This window comes from Talpa occidentalis, unplaced genomic scaffold (assembly GCF_014898055.3).
Source record: "Talpa occidentalis isolate TD23 unplaced genomic scaffold, MPIMG_talOcc4v2.1 talOcc4.4, whole genome shotgun sequence".
NCBI classification, from domain to species: domain Eukaryota; kingdom Metazoa; phylum Chordata; class Mammalia; order Eulipotyphla; family Talpidae; genus Talpa; species Talpa occidentalis.
The window spans coordinates 86,915,748-86,934,668 of NW_023604295.1; the positions used below are offsets into that span (position 1 = coordinate 86,915,748).

At 38.9% G+C, this 18,921-nt stretch overlaps 1 pseudogene; it reads left to right on the top strand.

The window, feature by feature from the left end:
• Window positions 1–827: 827 nt before the first annotated feature.
• LOC119258187 (PRELI domain containing protein 3B-like) lies at window positions 828–1,444 on the top strand (annotated as a pseudogene).
• Window positions 1,445–18,921: the final 17,477 nt, after the last annotated feature.

Below are 18,921 nucleotides of genomic sequence, written 5' to 3' on the forward strand. Positions count from 1 at the left end.
TTCATTTTCATCAACAATGAACAATCCACATTCCTGCCAGTACGTGATGCTCATTGTGCTTTAGACTTCAGTCATCCAGTAGGTGTGCAATAGTATGTTCTTGTTTAAATTTGCAGTTCCCTAATGGCATGTGATGCTGAGTATCTCTTCATATGCTTTTTTGGTCATATGCATGTCTTCTTTGTTGATGAGAACATCCATATATTTTGTCTGCTTTTTAATCAGGCTGTTTTCTTATTGCTGTGTTTTAAGAGTTCCTTGTATATTTTAGATACAAATTCTTTTGTCAGATATGTGTTTTGCAAATATCTTCTTCCATCTGTGGCTTATCTTTTTTTTTTTAAAGATTTATTTATTTATGCATACAAGAGCTGGGGTGCAGGCCAGAGGTACAGGGTTGGAGGGGTGAGAGGATTCACTAGAGACAGCGGAGAACTGAACAGGCAAATTGACTGAAATACACTGTTGAGGGGAGCAGTGGATGAGACAGGAGAGGTCTGCTGTGCCATGTGGGTAGCTCTCTGGCTGGCCAGGGATTGAGCTCATGCTGCAGAGGCTGCAGATTGCTTCATAGTGGTGCTTAACCCCTTGTGCCACCAGGGAGGCCTTGTGGCTTATCTTTTCATTCTCTCAATTGTCTATTTCACAGAAATTTTACTTTTAATGTAATCCAATATATCAATTTTTTTCTTCTATAAATGATGCTTTGGGTGTTGTCTTCATGTTGGTGGCCAGTAGGAAACTGAGGGGCATGGCACCAACAACTGTGACTCCTTTGCTTCCCTGTCTCCTAATATTACCCTGATACCATTCAGGCCACCAACGCTATGAAGATCTGGACTTTAAAGCATTTCTTTTATTGGAAAACTGTTACAAAAGCTGCAATCCAAAAATACCCAAACCCAATGAATTCAAGTTAAGGTACTGGACAGACATATAGATTCCTGGGAAAATTGCATAGTCATATACAGCACAGAATGGGGACTGCCTCCCATTGTGAAATCTCTTGCTGGTGCAGAAAGAACCAAAACATATATGCAAGAACATTCTGTAGTTGATCCTATAGAGAAGAAAAAAAAGGAATTTAAATATACTAATATGTCATTTACAAATATGGTTTTGGTAGATGAGATACCTATAAACCACATACTCGGGACTCAGAAAAATCTGTTCTGACACAGGAAACCATCATCACTCTGAAGTGCACTGGTCTTGGCAGCTACCTAGAAGATCTGATGGCAAATACAATATCTTCAACTGCTAATGAAGACCTAGAATTAATGGAATATATAATCTGAATGTTGAGATTAAAGAATCAACAGTGTTGGCAAGAGGAAGCATCAAGATTCTGATGGCATTGGCAACATTTATAGAGAAGAAAATGTTGGTATACAGCACCTGTTCCCCAGGTCTCTCCACGCTGGCAGTATATTTATTTATTTGAAATAACAACTATACTTCACATAGAATTTTTTTAATAAGCTGAAGAAAAGCTGTGTGACTTTTGATCAAAACAAAATATGGTGCTAGGCTTTTAATTAAAAGGGATTATCCCAAATTGAAATAACCATCTAATTTTGAGGATAATAGTGTTTATGTGAAAATTTCATAATTTTTGAGAAGTTCTTAGAAATTTGCATTGGTATATTAAATCCCCGATAGGTAGAATTTTAAAACTTTTCACATATTGGAAATCTGCCTGGCTTTGGCAAACCCCCGAACAAAGCAGAACCTTTTCTTAATTATACAGCATTGCCCTGCTGTGGGATGTGGAAAGCTTGCATGAGAGAATTCACTTTAGAAAGTACAGTTTTAATACATTAAATTGTATGAAATAACTTGCTCTCTTACAAACCCCCATTATTAAAACCACATTGTTTTAATTTGGTACTGAAATAACATTTTGGGGGTGAAAAATATCAATAAAGTTACACATGACTCCAACAAAAATATTATTTTATTTTATTAAAGAGTAGTATTGATTTGACAAAGTTTTGAAAGTTAGTTAAGGCATTACCTTCCTTGGATTTATAATTTATGAGTTAGTGTGCTGTACTGTGGACTGGTTATGTTAACTGAAAAAATAAAGTCATAACCCAGTTTTGCAGCACTCTTAACTTAAACAGAGGAACAGCTGTTCACATCTTTAGCATTCCACATTTGCCTAACATATAAATTGCCATGTGTCAGAATCATGGTTCTGTAATTGCTAAAGCATGATATGTCAGGTTATTTGGATATAATTACTTTTTGAAGTAATTGTGACCACAAAACATCATTTTTACATGAATAATTGTACATCACTTGAAATGACTCATCCCAGGTACTTAATGTTTTTAATAATGTGTTGCCATTGCAGGGGTTGGGAGCAGTGGGGGGAGAATTAAAAAAGAGAAAAAAAGAATTGACCTAGCCTAGCCACTAAATGAATTCTCTACAGATTTACTCATGGGAAATTTTTATTTTGGATGCCAGAGTGCAACTATATTCTGAAAAACAATCCAGTAAATGTATTTTGTCTTGTATTTTATATCAGGCAATTACAAGCCACTAAGTAATAATAGATTTGATTCTTGCAATTGTTGCATTCAGAGTATTTTGATAAAATGTAATTAGCTCTTGCCTTCATTTCATAGTGCTTAATGTCATAAACGTCTAGGTAGGCTTCCTATAAAAGAAACTGCATAGTATATGTACATAAAGCACAGAAATAATATATCAAACTAAAAATTAGTGTTTTTCTACTTAAAATTTCTTTAATTTTGGACATTTGTAAAAGAAAATTAAATAAAAAAATATGATTAATTTTTGAAACGGAGATATCTGGCTTTTAAAATTGAAATAGTGTTTCAGGAAAACAAAACATTGCTAAATACTGATATTTGATAAAATGCTGCCTTGTATAATTTCCATAATTACACTTCTGAAAAACAATTTATGGCATTGAGCTCATAAATTCCTGGCTTTAGGAGTGTCTTTTGCTCCAGTGAGGCAACTCTTGGAGACTCCTGGATAGCTTCAGAATGAGAACTGGTCACTAGAAAGACCAACCCAGATAAGAAACTTGGAACTTCAAGCCCCACCCCCATCCTTTAGTGGGAGTAAAGGGCCTAGAGACTGAATTAATAATCAATTATACCTAGATACTGAAAGATATATTAAAAGTTCTCAAAAATATGGGGTTAGGAGAGTTTCTGGGTTGGTGAACACATCCATGTGCTGGAGAGTACTGTACCCCATTTCCATGGGAACAGAAGTTCCTATGCTTGGGATCCTTCCCCATACTTTGTCCTATGTCCTTTGTCCTCTTTTCTGTCTACATACTTATCTGTGTCCATTATCACATTCTCTTATAATAAGACAACAAGCATTAAGTGTTTTTCTGGTTTCTGTGAGTCGTTATATTAACTCATTGAACCAAGGAGTAGACTGTGGTGACCCCACTCTATAGGTGGTCTGTCAGAAGTCCTGGTGACAAACTGGGGCTTTCAATTGGCATCTGAAGTTTGTGTGAGGTGGGGGAATGGCAGTCTTGTGAGACTGGGCCCTTTACCTGTGCGATTTAATGTTATCTCCACTGGGAACAGATTGTAGTGGCCTCTTCTTCTCATACCAGATGGGGCACAATTTTACCAAAGGAGTTGCCTTGGGGAGAACACTTCCTTCTGCCAATTCACTGTGGGTAGCTTGAACAAAACAGAGGTAATCTGCTGAATACTACTGATCACACATAATGTTTTTTACCAGGGGCTTCCTAAGTTGGAGAAAGTCTTCCTCCACGACCCTAACCCTAAAAGGATGGCTAGTTTGTTTGCCTCATTTTTGTCTTTCATTGACTTACGTGAGTATGCATGTTACATAAGCTCCTAATGATGGCTGAGAGGAGAAATAGAACAGTGAAGAGACCCATTATCTCCACCAGCAGGATCTAGAAACCTCAGAACCAAATGAAGCAATCTTTTTTTTTTTTTAAGATCTATTTATTCATTTGCACAAGAACCAGGGTACAGGCCAGATGCACGGGACGGTGAGAGGATTCACCAGAGATAGAGCGGGGAATAGAACAGGCAGACAGATGAAATACACTGCTGAGGGGAGCAGTGGGCAAGACAGGAGAGGTCTGCTGCGCCATGTGGGACCCTCGCCGGCTGGCCAGAATCGAACTCATGCTGCAGAGTCTGCGGACAGCTTCAAAGCACGGAGCTTAATCGCCTGTGCCACCAGGGGAGGCCCAAGATGAAGCAATCTTAATAGTAGACCCTAACTGGAATCACAAATAAGAAGGAATAGAAAGGCCAGTACACTATAAGAGATGTTTATTACTAGGTCTGGGGCAGGGAATACATAAGTAAAAGAGTTTTGGTGAGATACTAGAGCTACTGCAAAAGGCCAGGGAGGAGCTATCTGAGTTTCTTGAAAGGAATACCCAGAGTAATTATACAGATGTGAATCCAGATATTTCAGAAAATGCTCAGATGACTAATATGACATTTATTGGGAATTGTACTCTGGATATAAGGAGGAACCAAGGTAGGAGGTACGGTAGAGATGAGTCCTTCCCAATTGGTGGATATAGCCTTTAGACTTTGTAATGACAGAGAGGAAAGGAAACAGAGATCTGCAACTACATTCACAGAGAGAGAAGAAAGTACAGGATTTAAAAGAAAGAATGAAATTACATTGAGTGGGGAAAGTGAACTTTTAAGAATCACTATAATTTTTGCAAGGAAGAGGGGCATTGGAAGGACATGTGTGCCACACTGGGTGCAAGAAAGGGGAGAAGAAATGAGAAAGTGAGAAGAAAAGAAAGGAATCGGATGGCTGCACAGAGTGAGGATTCAGGCATTTGTCACAGAACAGAATACAGGCAAAGTAAAAGGAATCAAGATGCAAAGAGAGGGGAGAGGAGAAACTTGGTAGTTGATGATGGACACTCAGGTTAAGAAGAGGGAGGTCCATGCACACCATTCAATATGAAAATGCCTATTAAAATAACCCCCTTGGAGCTCTGGGTAACTCTCATTATTGGGGGCCATTTATTTTTTTTTAAATATGAATAAAATTTTTATTTATAATATGAATAAAAATATTCATAATCCCTTTTAAATTATATTTTATATAATTATTACATCATATTTCATTTTTGCACATTATATGCATTATCATCTTGGTTATATTCCCAATACAACTCCCACCCCTCCATCTAGGCCCCAATCCCTCCTCTCCCCCCATAGTGCATCTCCAGTTTGTAGTTACTTGTTGATTTTGATTTTTTCTTTATTATAATTAGTCTTTTTCCTTGTCTCTTATTTAGGTTTTCTAGATTCCTGCTATGAGAGAGACCATCTGGTATTTTTCTTTTTCTTTCTGGCTTATTTCACTGAACATGATCCCTTCCAGCTCCATCCATGTTGCTGCAAATTGCATGAGTTTATCTTTTTTGATTGCTGAGTAATATTCCATTGTGTATATATACCACATCTTCTTGATCCAGTCATCTATTTTTGGGCATTTGGGTTGTTTCTACAGCTTAGCTATTGTAAATAGTGCTGCTATAAACATAGGGGTGCAGGTGTCCTTTTGAATTAATGATTCTGTGTCTTTTGGGTAAATACCTAGGAGTGGAATTGCTGGATCATATGGAATCTCTATCTTCAGTAGATTGAGGAATCTCTACACAGCTTTCCATCGTGGTTGGACCATTTTGCACTCCCACCAGCAGTGCAGGAGAGTTCCTTTTTCTCTACGTCCTTGCCAACATTTGTTGTTGCTAGTTTTTTAAATATGTGCCATTCTCACTGGTGCAGGATGGTATCTCATTGTAGTTTTGATTTGCAGTTCCCTGATTACAAGAGATGTTGAACATTTTTTTCATATGCCTGTTGGCCATTTGCATTTCCTCTTTGGAGAAGTTTCTTTTTAGCTCTTCTGCCCATCTTTTGACTGGATTATTTACTTTGTTTTTGTTGAGTCTCATCAGCTCTTTGTAGATTTTTGTGACCAGTCCTTTATCATTAGCGTTGTGCGCAAAAATTTTCTCCCAGTTGGTGGGGTTTCTCTTTGATTTGGTTATTGTTTCTTTTGCTGTACAAAACCTCTTTAATTTGATGTAATTCCAGCTGTTCATCTTTGCCTTCACTATCACTGCTTTGGGTGATGTGTCTGTAAAGATGTCTTTGAGGTGCATGTCATTGAATGTTTCACATCTATTTCCTTCTATATGTATTTATGGTTTTGGGTCTTATGTCTAGTTCTTTAATCCATTTTGAGTTGGTTTTTGTGCACGGTGTGAGGTAGTAGTCAAGCTTCATTCTTTTGAATGTAGCAACCCTGTTTTCCCAGTACCATTTATTTAGCATACTTTTTTTTCTCCATTTCATATTCTTTGCTCCTTTGTCAAAGATTAGTTGACCATAAATCTGCGGGTTTATTTCTGGATTTTCTATTCAGTTCCATTGGTCCGTGTATCTGTTCTTGTTCCAATACCATGCAGGTTTGATTATTATGGATTTGTAGTATAGTTTGAAATCAGGGCATGTGATGCCTTTTGGGGGCTATTTAGTTGATTTTTTTGGATACACTGGAGCAACTTATTCAAGTTTGATATCTAAATTAGCTCAAACCAGCAAGAGGAGTGTATCAGTCATCAAGAATATGAGCTAACCACATAAGAAATACTTCATACAACCTTTGGAATTTTGGTGATATAAACCTCCAATATAGATTTCTATATGCAGAAGATTGTCCAATTGCCCTTCTTGGTCATGACCTCTTAAAGAAATTTCCTGCACAGATTATTTTCTCACCCCAATATCAGAGACGGCACTGACGAGTACCCCAAGATCATGCTTTGTGATTCTAGGTGGTACTCACTCAAGACGCTCCAGCAAAATGTGTTCTCATAGAAATATACAAAAGGAAAAATAAAGCAGTTTTTACTGATGAAACTTCAGGACATGTCAAAAATGCAGAGCCTGTAAGAATAGAAATAGTGGAACGGATGAGAGCTCTAGGAGAAAGCAATATTTTTTAAAAGAGGGGGCCTTGTGATGAGATTAGCCTGTATTGACAGGTCTCATTTGGCCCTGAAGCTCTCCCTACAATATTCCTATTTTACTGCTGAAGAAACACCACATAGATGAGTACCATTTTGCTCAGGAGTTAAGAGCATATACTGAGAGGCCCAACTATACAGCTACTTATGCCCTGGTAACTACCATACTTAGGGACTGTGAGTGGTTCTTAGCTCTGAACTTGAGTATGCTTTTATATGCATCCCAGTAGATACCTGGGATCAGATACATTTTGCTTTTAAATGACAGGACCCTGAGTCAAAGATCACTTTGCAATTTTTCTGGACTGTACTTCCACAAGGGTTTGAGAATTCCCCAACTCTATTTTCAGGGAAATAATGGCTAGGTGTCTCAGAAAGATCAAATTAAAACGGCATCATCCTACCATGTATGAATAATTTACTGATTGCCAGCCTTCACTATGAATCTGCCTAGATAATATCATATTAATTTTAACCACTTGGCAGAATGTGACCACAAGGTGTCATCTCAGAAATCTTGGATAGGTAAATAAAAGTTGGCATATTGGGATTTGAGCTAAAAGTCAAATGAAATCTCGTAACACAGAGAAATGTTATTTCAGTTCTTAAATTCTCTAGCAATGGAAGTTAATTACATGGATTTTTGGGAATGGTTGAGTTTTGCAAAATTTGGATGCACAACTTTCAGCTAATAACAAAACCCCTATATGAAGTCCTCAAAGGCCTGAACTCCAGACCTTTACTTTGGACTCCTGAGTAACAACAAACCTTTGAAAATGTATAGAGAAGGCTGATCTCAGCATCAGCCTTAGGGCTGCCAGATCTCAGGAAGATTTTCTGATTCCAAGTGCATGAGATACAGGAAGCTGGCCTATGAATGTTAATTCAATTATTAAGGATCAGAAATGCAACCCAATCATATGCCTGTCAAAATATCTGGACCATACCATCAAGGGATGACCCCTGTATTTGTGGGCTGTTCTGCAAGAATCAGAGAAATTATCTTAGGTCAGCTCCATCATTCTGTATGTGACACACCAGTTTTTAACATTGCTAGAAGAGAAGGGTGGACTTTGGTTGACTACTGAGCACATGGGGAAATATCAAGCAGCATTATTAGACAACCCTAATATGCATTTGCAAGTCACTAGTTCCAAGCTGAAGTTTTGAACACTGCACCTGACAGAGAACAAGAGTGTAGGATCAAACAGCACATAGAACATATCCAGGAAAATTTAGATGGAACTCATAACATTATATTTTCTAGGATCTCCATGCCACTAAACATATATTCTCAGATCTGGTGATTGGGTCTTAACCAAAACCGGTCATAGTGACAGATGCCCAATCCCAATTGTCAGAGAGATGGTCTGGTGCTTAAGATGTTTTGGCAACAACTCATACTTCATTAAAATTTTTGCCCAGGCGAAACCCTGGGCCCATCACTCCAAAGTGAAGAAAGCCCTGGAAGATGATGACTCTGAGATCAAAACCATTTGGTCTTGTGACTTATTGAAAAACTGAGATATTTGTTTAGGACAATTTTTTTTTTCTTCCAACTTCTGTTGTAGGATACCCCAGTATTAGCTTCCTGGTGAACAATGGACACCTTGAGATGATGACGAAGGACAGGAGCTTTCCTCGGTAATTGCTCTAACTAAACTTTTTTCTCCTTCCAAAGTCTAAGGTATGTAGGATGGCTTCTAAAACAACAACCTCTGCTGACAACACTCCCCACGTTGGAAATTCGAGTTTGAATCTATGGAAAAAACAACAACAACAACATAGTTTTGATTTGGGTTTTCAATTTTTTTTTTAAAAATTGATCTTATACATTTATGCATACAAGAACTGGGGTGTAGGCCAGAGGTGTTGAGGGTGAGAGGATTCATCAGAGACAGAGTGGGGAGCAAAGCAGGTGGATCTACTGAAATACACTGCTGAGGGGAGCAGCAGGCAAGGCACGAGGGGTCTGTTGTGCCATGTAGGTTAGCTCCCTGGCCAGGGATCGAACTCAAGCCTCATTGGCTGATGATAGCTTGATAGCACTGAGACTTTAACCCTTGCACCACCAGGGATGCCTTGATTTGGGTTTTTATTTTTTACAATTTTGATTTTTGTGAATTTTTTCTTTTTATATGAACCTGTATTTTATTTTTTTCGCTTTTGCCTCTTTGCAAATTGTTTTTGAAGTTCATTGAATGTTTGAGGTGGAAAAAAAAAAAAAAACGCCTGGCTACTTCAATATGAGTAAAATTGCCATTCTCTCAAGCAGCGGTGACAAGAATATAGCCCCAGAAAACCAAAGTTTGTCCCTCATAGAGAAGCAGAGAGGAAGTTCTGTGTCTTTGAAAATATGAGTAAAGTTGCACTTACGTAAGAGATTCCATGTGAGTTAAATAAAAAAAAAAAAACAATAAAAAAAACTAAGGGAGATTCTTCTGTCCTTCTGTTATATGCCTATATGTCTTCCCATTTGTATTTAATTGTTTTGGTCTTCAGAGGGGAAAACATGGTATGGAGAGCATGTATAGAAATTTAGAGCTTAGAAATATAATAGAAAATCTAATAGTTTGGGTTGAAAAATGTGTCTTTGAAGTTGTGTTATTGAGTGATTTTTTTTCTTTTTACCTTTGTCATTTGTATTGGAAACATGCTGCATGAAGAGGCAGCTGAGGTGAAATGCTTAGATTTTTAAAACTCAGAAGTAGATGCATACTCCAGTCTGGGCCACACAGGGATCCACACTTCACAAGAAGCCTCCAGCAACACTCAGGGAGTGCCCCCAACCTCGGGCTCAGCCTCTAGCACCTTAGGAGTGGACACATGTCCCAGCTCTCACCATGCAGGGACCATCCTTTACCAGTGGCTCTCAACCAGTCTTGGGAAGCACCCCCAACTCTAGGCACACCAACCAGCACCTTGGGAGTCAGCGTTCACCCCAGTCTGGCTTATACATGGTCTAAACTGACATCAGAGGCCCCCATTCTCCCTCTGTGACACACTGTTGACACCAGGATAACCCACTAGCACCTTAGATACCAGTACAATACCCAGTCCAGGACACTCAGTTCCCTTTCAACAGCAATGACCCCCCCCCACCCGCTAAAATGGTTCTGACATAGATCCAGCAATTCCATTTCTAGGTATCCACCCAAAGAACACAAAAACACTAATTTGTAAAGAAACCTGCATGTCTATGTTTATTGCAGATTTGTTTACAATAGCCAAGATATGGAAATATGCCCCCAAACAAATGAGTGTATCAAGAAAATGTCACACACACACACACACGTATATATGTATATGCAATGAATAATATTCGGTCATCAAAAAAGATTAATTCATGTCATTTGTGGCAACATGGATGGAGCTGGAAGAGATTATGCTAAGAAAAATAAATCAGAAGAATGATAAATACTAGATGGTGTCACTTATATGTGGAAAATAGAGAAATAAAAGTGTCAGATAAAGACAAACTTTGAAACCAACCCTTGAAAACTGACTATAGATCTAACTATTCAAGAGGGGAAAGGAAGGGGTGAGAATGGATTGGGGTGGGGAAGTATAGTCGGCTCTGGCAGGGGCCTATGTGTGCTTTAGTGGTGGGAGAGCTACGGTGACCCTGTCAAAATATATATTTTTTTAAAGATTTATTTATTCATTTACACAAGAACCAGGGTATAGGCCAGATGTATGGGAGGGTGAGAGGATTCACCAGAGATGGAGCAGGGAATAGAACAGGCAGACTGATGAAATACACTGCTGAGGGGAGCAGCGGACGCGACAGGCGAAGTCTGCAGCGCCATGTGGATCCCTCGCCAGCCAGCCAGGATCGAACCGATGCTGCAGAGGTTGTGGACAGCTTCACAGCGCGATGCTCAACCACCTGTGCCACCAGGGGAGGCCCGACCCTGTCAAAATATTAACAAGGATGTTAATATACTTAATATACTATGATACTTTCTTAACAACAACAAAAAAAAACCTCCAATAAAATGGGAGTTGGGAAATTAAAGGTTTTTGAAGGTGAAGAATTCCAGTTGTGCAAGAGAAATAAGAAGTTGTGATTTGGTAGGGAAAGTGGTTACTTCTGGAATGACATATAAGAAGATGGGAAGTGTCTAATTTTGTTAGCATTGTGCTGGTGGAGTCTATTTGGAGCTTTGATGTTTTAAATTGTTCTGTTGGGTAATTACATGGTATTTTTTCTAATACTTGTGATAAAAATCTTCCCAGACATCTTTATTTGGAAAATTCGTAATTTCTTAATTGATTAGAAGAAATTTTATGGAACCTCAATTAGTTATTGAGACATTGTTTAAAATCTCTCCCTTTCTGTATAGGAAAGACATGCACCACTTGTACAGTTGTTGCAAGTGGAGTCTGCCTAGCACATCCATATTAAGAACTCAATCTAAGATCCCTTATGGAATATTCAAACAAAACTAACAAAGTTTACTTGGCGAGTCTGTCCTAAAACTTTAAGCAAAAATACACCAAATATTTGAATTAGATTTAGTTTACAAATACATTTTGCTACACTATTTGATAGGGTTGGGATGAAAGCAGAGGGAAAATGATTTTAACAGTAGCTTTTCTTGGGCCTCCCCTGGTGGCGCAGCAGTTGAGCGCTGGGCTGCGAAGCTGCCTGCAGCCTCTGCAGTGCCGGTTCAAACCCCGGCCGCCTGTCCCCTCAGCAGTGTACTTCGGTCCTTCTGCTTGTTCTGCTCCCTGCTCTGGCTCTGGTGAATTTTCTCACCCTCCCATGCTTCTGACTGTACCCAATGCTTGTATAAATAAATAAACAAATCTTTAAAAAAAATAGTAGCTTCTCTTAACAAGAAATTTCTTTTTGCCTTGAACTTATTGACTATTTTCAGGAAATGGATAACTGCCACACTGACTATGAATGGACAATACCTAGTAACTGGTTTCTGTTTCCTTTGAAAACAGTGCAACCCCATTGATAACTGTCTTCTGAGCCCACACGCCAGCATCCAGCTTTCATCACCATAGAAATAGTAACACAAACTGAAAATGGGGCAATAGTAAGAGGTACAATGAGGCCCAACCTTCAAGTCAGTGAGCAGTGCTCAGAGCCAATAAAGAAGGAGCAGCTATGGCAATTTAGCTGGTGGGACTTTGGACGTTGAACTGCTGGTCCTTTGTCAGTTAAAACGGATGGTGAGGAGGGGTGCCTCTGGAGAAGTCACAAGTTTACCATGTACAGCTTGGCTTGGAGCCCAGTTTCTGCTCGGCAGCTACGATGGGGTGTAGAACAGATGGCATCTGACCACATGCCAACCTATAAATTCTCTCTGTGTGTGTGTGTGTGTGTGTAATAAATCCTGTCATTGTTTCTCACTGTGCACTGCTTTCTTATGCATGTGTGCTAGGACCCAACACTTGGGTCACCCCCAGCCCCCCACGGTTGCATCATAATGACTGTTGTTCATCCGTGTGTCTTCCTTGGAGATGTGTCTATTTATCTCCTCCTCCATTTTTATTTTTGTATTTTGAGTTGTCTGGGCCTAAGTTGGGCTTTTTCTTGCTTTTTTATGTGGGCCTATAATGCCGTGAACTTCCCATGTAGTATTGCCTAGAGGATCTGGTATCTTATCTCTCCGTTTTTGTTATTCTCCAGATACTTTTCAATGTCTTCTTTGATTTCTTCATTGACCTAGTTGTTCAGAAGCCTTTTGTTTAGTCCTCACATGTTTTGGTTTATTCCAGATTCTGTGGGTGGTTAATTTTTAGGTTTACAGCATTGTGAACTCAGATCATGCTTGATATAATTTCTATTTTCTTCTTTTATTAATTAAATTTTTTTTCTTGCATCATTGCAGTTCCCATAGCTCTCCCACCACAGCATCACCCACAAATATTCACCACATTCCCTTTTGTTCATCCCTCTCCCTTGCTTTGTGCCTCAGTTCTATGTTCAGTTTGCTAGCTTTGATTTTTTAATTTCTACTTTCATATATTTTCTGAAATATTTTGTGTACCAGCACATGATCTATTCTTGAGAATGTTCCATGTGTTCTCAAGAAGAAAGTTTATTCATTTATTTTGGGATGGAAAGCTCTGTAAATGTCCATTAAATCCACCTGGTCCAACACTTAAACTATTTATTTCCTTGTTAATTTTCAGTATGGATGTGCTATCCCTTCGTGTCAGTGGAGCATTGAGAGCTCTGGTAATATTTGTATATTGTCAATATATTGTTTTAGATCTGCTAAAAGAGTCTTTATTGAACTAGGTGGCCCTGTGTTAGGTGTATAAATATAAATGACAGTTAAGTCTTTTTGATGAATTGCTCCCTTGCTCATTAGGCATCTTTGTCCCTGATTTCCACTTTTGGCCATAAGTCTAAGTCTAGCTTTTTCTCTTGAATAACAGTTCTTGCTTTTCTAAGTTATTGGCTTCAAGTATTTGTTTCAACCTTTCACTTTAAATTTGTTTTTGTCTTTTAAATGTGTTTACTGCAAAAAAAAAAAAAGAGTATAGATGTAAGAAACTTTTTAAAGCAGTCTAATTCTGTGCCTTTTAATTGGTGAGTTCTGGTCATTTACATGTAGGGTGATGATTGACAGATGGTATTTTAAATTATTCTGTTTTCTTTATTTTACCTTTCTATTGTTATTTTTCTGCTTACTTCTCTCTTGTCTTTCATTTGAATGGCTCTTCCTAGAGATTTCTTTCAGGTTTTTCATTTCATTTTCTCTATTCTACGTTTTTGGTTAGGTTTACCATGGGGACTATACCACATTTACTATGTCTAAAAAATGCCCTTGATGACTTGGTTTAAACACTGACATTTAACTATACAGGTTCTGTCTTTTTCTTCCTCCCTTTAGTGTTTTGCTGCTGACTCAGGATATTCTTGTTCATGCTTCTGACTTTGTTCATTCCGCTGTCACTTTGCTCAGGGTTTTGGGTTTCATTATTTTCTTCTTATAGAAAAACTTCTTCCATCTTTCTTGTAGAGCAGGTATGGTGGTGATAAACCCTATTAATGTCTATCTGGGAAACCTTTTATTTCACCTGTATATTTGAACGATAATTTTGAAGGATAAAGTCATCTGGGCTCATAGTCCTTGAATTTACATTTGTGCACACTTCATTCCTCTCTTCTTAAGTCTTCTTTCTCTCTTTCTTTCTAACTGGGTGATTCATACATTTCATCTTCTATTTCTGACATTTTTAATCTGCCAATTAATTTTATTTAAAGTACTTTGCATATTTGTTTTCATTCCATTCAGTCTCTTTTTGTGTTATTTTAATGTTTTTAATTTCTCAAGTGAAGAATTCTCTTTGTTCCTGGATCGCCTTTCAAAAATCTTGTGCCTGTCTATCTGTCTTTGACTGACCTTCAAGTAGTTCATTTAGTATTTTTAATATTGCTTAAAATCTTTGTTTGATAAGTTCCATATTTTTATACCCTTATATATATCCCAGAACTTCTATTCATCTCATTGCTTTCCCATCTTGTTTTCAGTTGTTCCTTATTTCCTAGGCTTATGTGTTGCCACATTTACTTTATTGTATTGGGATACAGCAGGTTTTACTTTTTTGTTTCTCCTTTGTTTACTTTGGCAGGAGATAGAGCAGGAGGGGAGGTTTGGCCTTAAATATTCATACTCAGTCTTGTTGAAGCATGAGGGTGGTCACCTCTACTTCATCTCCTTTCTCACTAAAGTATGCTGTTCAATGCTTCAGCTATTCTGACCTCCTGTCCATGTCCTCATTGCTCCATTCTGTGGTCAGAGTGGTCATGGTCCACCAAGGTTGCATCTCCTGGTGAGGAGGGTATAGACTTAGTCCACAGTACTTTGCTCTGGGACTCTGTTGACCCTGACAGGAAAAGGATGCTTGAAGACCCAGCAATAGCTATAGGCAATGACTGTCGCTCACTGCTGTGCTGGTCCGCGGCATGCCACCATGGCCACCACTGCTGCCACCCCATGCACAAGGGACCCAGGCTACAAGAGGTGTATTCCTGATTGTTCTTTTCAAGTGTGTGGAGATAGATCTATCCCACTGGCTTTTCCCACTACTATTGGTCTCATGAATGAGCCTGGCCCAGTACCATTTGAAATCTCTTTGTTCTTTTACTCCTGGTAGGGGTGTGACCTAGGACAGACAGGTGACCATAGGTGACTTTCTGAAAAGTCCCCCTGGTAAAATTCACTGTGCTCCCTAGGACCATAGATGACTGGCCCCCCCTTCCCTCCCATAATATATATATATATATATATATATAGATATAGATAAACAGCTGGGACTACATCAAGTTAAAGAGCTTCTGCACAGCAAAAGAGACAATAACAAAAACAAAGAGAAACCCCACCAACTGGGAGAACATTTTTGCACACAACACTAATGATAAAGGACTGATCACAAAAATCTACAAAGAGCTGATTAGACTCAACAAAAACAAAGAAAATAATCCAGTGAAAAAATGGGCAGAAGAGCTAAAAAGAAACTTCTCTGAAGAGTAAATGCAAATGGCCAACAGGCATATGAAAAAATGTTCAACATCACTTCTAATCAGGGAAATGCAAATCAAAACTACCATGAGATACCATCTTACACCAGTGAGAATGGCACATATTAAAAAAACTAGCAACAACAAATGTTGGCGAGGGTGTGGAGAAAAAGGAACTCTTCTGCACTGTTGGTGGGAATGCAAAGTGGTCCAACCACTATGGAGAGCTGTGTGGAGATTTCTGGACCTACTAAACATAGAGCTTCCATATGATTCCACTCCTAGGTATTTACCCAAAGGACACAGAAACATCAATTCCAAAGAGCACCTGCACCCCTATGTTTATAGCAGCACTGTTTCCAATAGCTAAGCTTTGGAAACAGCCCAAATGCCCAAAAATAGATGACTGGATCAAGAAGATGTGGTGCATATATACCATGGAATATTACTCAGCATTCAAAAAAGATAAACACATGCAATTTGCAGCAACATGGATGGCGCTGGAAGGAATCATGTTCAGCGAAATAAGCCAGAAAGAAAAAGAAAAATACCGGATGGTCTCACTCATAGCAGGAATCTAGAAAACTTAAATAAGGGACCAGGAAAATGAATAACTATAAGAAAGTGAAAATCAAAATCAACAAAAAACTATGAACCAGAGACACTATTTGGGGGTTGGGGGGCGGGAGGGGAGGGATTGGGTCAGAATGGGGGGTTGCAATTGTATGGGGAATATAAAAATAAAATTTATTATTTTAAAAAAAAGCTAAAAAAAATAAAGTAAGACCAATGCCCTCTAAAAAATATATATATATATAAATTATGTTATAGAAATATAACACTGTGTGTGTTATATTTATATATATATATAAACATATATATATATAAACATATATATATATATATATATAAAAACATTGTGTTTAGGGAACTTGATCTCAAACTTTCTACTTCACCATGATGCACTGAGATATCTCCCTCAGATCTGAAGGAGAGTCTTGCAGGATAAAGGATAAAGTCTTGGCTGGCGGTTTTTAACTTTATGTATTTTGAATGCATCATTCCATTTTCTCTTTGCTTTTAGGGCTTCTTCAGAGAAGTCTAATGTAGTCTTGATAGGAGTACTTTATAACTTATCTGCTTGTTTTCCCTATCTGCTTTCAATAGACATTTCTTGTGCTAAAAACCAGGCATATTCATGACCATGTGTCTTGGTGTAGATCTCATTGTTTTTGGATAACCAGGTATTTATTCGTCTTCATGCATTTGTATATTATTTCCTTATCTGTGTTTGGGAAATTTTCCTCTATTATTTCTTTCTTTCTTTTTTTTTTTTTTAAGGTTTATTTATTTATTTATTTATACAAGCACTGGGTACAGTCAGAAGCGCGGGAGGGTGAGAGAATTCACCAGAGCCAGAGCCGGGAGCAGAGCAGGCAGAAGGACCGAAATACACTGCTGAGGGGAGCAGCGGGCGGCAGGAGAGATCTACGCGCCATGCGGGACCCTCCTCCGGTGGCCGGGGAGCAACCAGGGATCGAACTGGCACTGCAGAGGCTGCGGGCATCTTGGTAACCCAGCACTCAACCGCTGCGCCACCATGGAGGCCCGTACTCTATTATTTCTTTGAATAACTCCTCTCTTTTTGTCTCTCTCTCATTTCTGGAATACTGATTATTCTTACGTTGCCTTTCCTAATAGAGTCTGATATTGTAGAAATTTTCCTTCATATTTCCCCTCCTACTTCTCTTTCCTCTTCTGCCTGGACCCTTGGTGCATTATTATCTTTGAGGTCATTGACTGGTTTCTCCATTTGATCATTCCACTGCCATAACTATCTGCAGAATAATTTTTATTCTCCTCAGTGGACCTTTTTATATCCTGTAACTCTGATATTATCTTACTTAAAACCTCATTTTTTATTTCCTGTTCATTAATTTTATTTCTCATGGCATTCATTTATTTTTCTGAGTTTTTTTCTATCTCTTTGATTAGTTCCTCAGACTTTTCTTATATCACTTAGATTTACTTTCCTGTCTTGTCTTCCAAGTCTTTAACTTCCTATCATGGCAATTTTGAACTATCTGGCTGGAAATAAAATCTTCTATGTTTTTGTGGATAGATTCTGGAAAATTGGTTTGTCCTTGTGATGACACTCCCTTAGGCTCCCAAGATGTCAATTGTACTTTTTATCTGTCTCCTTTTGCTACTATAGGTTCTCCTATTTTTTTTTAAAGTATCTATAGCACTGCCTTAGTGATTTGCACTCTTTTTAGTTTTCCAGAAGTGGCTCGGTGGTTTATTTGAATTTAGCTTTTTGGTCATTCCCAGACTTTGTAGGTCCCAAGACCAGATTTTGGATCTGATGATTTAGGGAGTATAAGAGGGGGTCTGTAGTGGTCCAGTTGTGGGTAGAAAAGTGCTGAGGATAAGGGCCCAGCTCATATTTGTAGCACCACTGATATCCCTTCTCTCTAGGGTACCAGAGGAGCTTAATCAGTCTTGAGGGTTGGGAGAGAGAGAAGCCAATCCACCTTATTTTGAATATGTCATTCAAAATAACTCTCTTTGCTTGTAGGGCTTCTTTAGAGAAGTCTAATGTAAGCTTGACAGGAGAACTTTATAACTTAGCTGATTGTTTCCCCCTAGCTACTATCAATATTCATTTTTCTGCATGTGTTTCCTCTCAGTCTAGGATGTGTGCCTCTATCCACTTACCTTTTCCCTCCCTGGAACAGTTGGTTGAATGGCAGCACCAATGTTTGTTTGACAACTTCCTGGCCCTGCACCACAGCCTCAGGCATTTCTCTCCATTCACTTCTCATTTAATGAAGCATGAATTCTTCACTGTTCCTTCTGGTGTGGTCTGTGCTTTCCTCTGTTAGATCTAAGTAGTGTTCCAGTTTTCCCTCAAATCACTGGACCCTCTGGATCTTGTAAACTTCTGTTAACTTTCAGATAATCCTCCCAGGAGTGAAGCAAGGAGACTCCTCTGATGCCATCTTGATCTGGTCTCATAGGTTATTGTTTTTAAGCTCCCTGACTGTTCCTCCATTTGGTCTCGCCCATTTCCATAGCTTTCTTTTTTAAAAAAGATTTATTTATTTATTTATACAAGCACTGGGTACAGTCAGAAGCACGGGAGGGTGAGAGAATTCACCAGAGCCAGAATGGACAACAGAACAGGCAGACCGATGAAGTACACTGCTGAGGGGAGCAGCGGGCGGCAGGAGAGGTCTGCGCGCCATGTGGGACCCTTGCCCTGTGGCCAGGGATCTAACCGGTGCTGCAGAGGCTGCGGGCAGCTTTGCAACCCAGCGCTCAACCGCTGCGCCACCGGGGAGGCCCCATTTCCATAGCTTTCTGTCGACTTGAT